The sequence below is a fragment of the Cyprinodon variegatus genome, unplaced genomic scaffold (genome assembly GCF_000732505.1).
Source record: "Cyprinodon variegatus isolate N-32 unplaced genomic scaffold, C_variegatus-1.0 Scaffold294, whole genome shotgun sequence".
NCBI lineage: Eukaryota > Metazoa > Chordata > Actinopteri > Cyprinodontiformes > Cyprinodontidae > Cyprinodon > Cyprinodon variegatus.
The window spans coordinates 496,383-500,530 of record NW_015150747.1 but is presented as its reverse complement, the minus strand read 5'-3'; the positions used below and the strand labels follow the sequence as shown (position 1 = coordinate 500,530).

At 38.8% G+C, this 4,148-nt stretch overlaps 1 protein-coding gene across 1 annotated transcript in view; it reads left to right on the top strand.

Annotated features, from left to right (window-relative positions):
• Positions 1 to 929, top strand: part of LOC107090434 (cryptochrome-2-like) — a 25,181-nt gene extending 24,252 nt beyond the window's left edge. The window contains exon 12 of the mRNA XM_015383810.1: positions 359 to 929. The gene's annotated coding sequence lies outside the window, so the exon portion shown is untranslated. The remainder of the gene's footprint in view (positions 1 to 358) is intronic.
• The last annotated feature ends 3,219 nt before the right edge of the window (positions 930 to 4,148 follow it).

Here is a 4,148-nt window from a genome sequence, read left to right as displayed (position 1 = left end):
TTCACGTAGAAAGAGAACTTTCCCAACACCACACTTTCCCAATTATCCTAACACCAGAGACGTTCTATTACCACATGATTCTTATATGATCTTATCTGCTGACATTAAAGTAAATAAGGAAGTGAAAACAATCACAACTTTTATTAACTTTGATTCTAAATTCTTATTGAGCAGTGACCCCAACTGGGTCCATTATGATGAAACTAAGGGACCCTGGGACAGAGCCCTGGGGTTTACTGTATTAGTAAAACCAAATATAAAGTTAAAATAAGCAGCTTGAATCAGGATTCTTACATGTCCAACGTCTTTAGGGGGTAAAATAAGCTTGAAATGCTCTCTGCTCTTGTTTTGTCCTCAGTTGCTGTTCTGAAGACCACGAGCAGTCCTTGGATCTGTGGAGAATCTCCATCTGAAAATGCAGAGACGATGCAGCAAATTGAAACGGCATGAAACTTGAAACCAGTTAACTCAGAGACTGAAGCTACTGCTCTGCAGACACATTCTCACACAATGAAGTGACTGCTGTGGGGTCTGGAAATCTTATTTGAAGAAACTGAAGCCACTTGATGTAAAGGACTTGTATTTTCTTGTACAATTGCCGTCCTGTTTTATAAATATTTTGGAAGAGAAGAGTAATAGACTTAATTTGATGGCGGGAAATTTGATTCTCGGTTCTTTAAAACCACAAACTGAATCCCTCTCCTCTTCTGATGGTATTAGGAGGACCTCCTGACCTTCTTCTCCTCCTTAAACTGCATGTTTATGTTCTTATCCTGATGATTTGTTGGCATCTGAAAACCAGAGATGTAAAAAGTTTCAATGTTTCTACATTCAAAAACATTTTGGGTGGGCTGCATGAGATTCACATTTGCTGTCTGAATGGGGAGCGTAACATTGGTTGCAGGCTTCATCTTCCTCTCTCCTCCTGCCCCAGAGGCGACGTCCCAGGGAGACTGGAGGCTTTTACATCCCAGATGCATCCATACCACCTCTGACGTCCTTTTGACTTCTAACCAAGAGGACGTCTCATGGTGTCTCATAGTGTTTTGATCAGGTCACAGAAAGTGAAAGTAAAGAAGGTTTTGTTCTTCACACCAAAGCCATGCAGGGATTCTTTAGTTAACTGACATCAAAAAGCTTGAGGATGTTTCAGGTTCACAGCTGAGTGCAGGTGAGGTTCTGAACATTAATGGGTTTAGCTGATTGTGATGCTAATTGCTACGCTAACTAACCCAAAGAGCTGCTGTGCAGCACTGTTGGTTTTTATTAGTTATACCTGCATCTTTCAGCACCCTTTGTTAACACAGCAGCCATGATAAAAAGTTTATTTGGGGGGGGGGGATAATCAAGAGGAAACATGAGTCCTTCGGCCTGAATCAAATGTTAACGCTCTAGACTTTGTTTCTGAGTGGAGCTTCATTTGCATATTTAAATCCACTTCATTCTGCTCTGTTTATCTTCTTTGTTTATATGTACATGTATAAAGTAAATATTTTAGAAATAGTGAATATTTTTGCCAGAGAACCTAACCTTATCTTTTTTGTCCGGGATGTTGCTTTAGGCAGAGAACGATCCTTTTGTGTAGATTGCAAAAGCTTTCCTGTTCACTTATTTATCTGTTTGTATATAAAATACATAAAGCATTAAAACGTCTGTGTCAATCTCAGGTTTCATCAAAGGGTGTTACAACAGTGTCTCCACTAGAAAGCAGCAGATTTATCCTGAATTAATCAGAATAAAAAAACAGTCACGGTAAAAGCTGAGTCCAAAGGTGTTTCCAGGAGAGAAACAGGACTAAATTCTGAAAAACAGGCTCAACGCATCTGAAACTGAAGTTGCTGGGAGAAAATCATATATTAAATATGAGAATAGATCAGCAGTTTTGTTCAAAGATGTTTCGATTAAGTTAGTCTAATGGCCAAAGAAGCTGGTCTAGGGGAGACCTGATCTGGAGTCATTTAGTGCACGCTTTTATCACCCTTTATCTGGACTACTATAATGCTCTTTATGTAGGCATTAGTCGGTGTCTCCTGCCCGTCTGCAGCTTTTGCAGAACTCTGCTCCTTGCTTGATAACAGATACCTGCAGAGCATATTCCCCCATCCTGGCCTCCCTGTGTATTATAGAATAAATTTTAAGCTGCTGTTATTTGTTTTTAAATGTCTAAATGACATCGCTCCACCATATCTGTCTGAGCTGCTTCAGCCTTACTGCCCTCCTCCATAGGTCTGCTGATCGGCTGCTTCTGACCGTCCCTAAAACCAGGCTGAAGCTCAGAGCAGACAGAGCGTTTGCTGCAGCATCGCCAGGTGAAGTAGGTTGCCCTAAAGTGCCCGACAGACCTCCTCTTTTTTTGTTTTTAAATCTTGCAAACACATTTTTGTTCCTCTGCTTTTAACATTAAGATCTAGATTTTTGTGGCCCTATTCCTGTTGTAAACCTGGTAATTGTCTAATCTTGTTTATTTACTCTTAACTTGTTTTATGTTGAGGACTTTAGTTAACGCTGCGGTTTTTAAATGTGGTATAGAAATAAAGTCGATTGACTGATTGATGGCAGCAGCACAGTTGATTTTTCTCTCCAGGATGGAGTCACAGCCAAATGGGAACAGACCAGATGAAGCTACTATGAGAAAAAGCAGAGAGAGCAGAACGTTAGAGGTTGAGCTAAAGAATACAGCAGAATTATGAATAGGGGTCCCTTTGTCCTCCAGCAGTCTAGGCTTATAGCAGCATAACTATAGAGATAGCTCAGGATAACCTGAGTAACTCTAACTAGAAGCATTATGTGAGGGACTGCGGTAAAAAGCATGAGGAGTCACAGGAATTAATACAAAAATAGTTTTTTTTTTATTTTTTAACCTAAAAAAAAAGAAACTTACAAAAAAATACATGGGTTCAAGTCATAAAAGAGGTCAACCAAAAAGAGAAAATTTAACTTAAGCAAACTGTGCCCAAACTAACTCGCTGCATAAACAAACATAACTGTCCTAAGAAATGACACACAAGGGTACATATACACTGGCTGACCAGACCATTAACACAATAGGGGTAATTTAAACTGAACAAAATACCACAAATGACAAACATTGGCAGTACAGTTAGGTTTGGCAAAAAAACGAATCTATATCTTAGAAAAATGAAAACACACCAACCACAAAACAAAATCTAAGTGAAAAATGCAAAAAAAATGAGAAAAGGAAAGTTTTAATTTCCCCCCTTTAAGCAGCAGACTTCGGGATATCTTCTAGCATAGTCTGTAGCAACCAAGGAAAATTCTAATTCCCCCTTTTAAGCAGCAGCTGATGGAACAGTCCAATTTCCCCTCCTGCATTTAGCATGGCTGCCATCTCTTGTCTGGCCAAACTCCTAGGCACCATAGGTAAGAAACAGATTAGTGACAAAAACAGAAAGAAATATGAATGAGTGCAAACAAATACAGTAAACTAAATGTGCGCCCTTACAAATAGAACATTTGAATTGTGTTAATTCCTAAACTTAGATATTTTTTGTATTATTTACAGACTTTATTTATAGGTTAATTGTTGAATTTTGTGTATTTATTTTTTGTTGTTTTATCATTTTTTCTTTCTTTATTTTAAGTAAAACAGGAAGAAATGTGGGCGGTCCACTTTCTATAATTGTAGCAGCCTGGTAAGGACCAGCAGGCATTTGGGTTAGGGGCCTATGGGTTTTTACCAGCGCAAGAGAGGTGACAGAGCAAGGGAATGTTTGAACTCTGTAATGTTGCTAAAATATAGGAAATAAATCAACTGAACATCTACAAGTTTGGACTTTAACTTCTTTTGCCTGCGTAAAGAAAACGTGACCCCAGTGCCTATAGTGGCTTATTGGAACTTTATTGGATGTTTGGTTTGACAAACAATCGCCATTACAACATGCATTTGAACTAAGAATAAAGTTTTATTGCAAACTAAAGTATATGTATGGATTAAATAAATAAAGGTGCATGTATAGTCCAGACTTAAGGTGTGGCCATGGGTTTGGCCATAACAATTATAAAAAAAAAAAAGAAAAGGTCCTACAAATGACCCCTGTGGCACCCTACAAGGCAGACTCTGAGGCCCCGTCCACATAAAGTCAAACCCTGGCCTAAACGCACAAATTTTTCACCAAACCAGCCTCTCA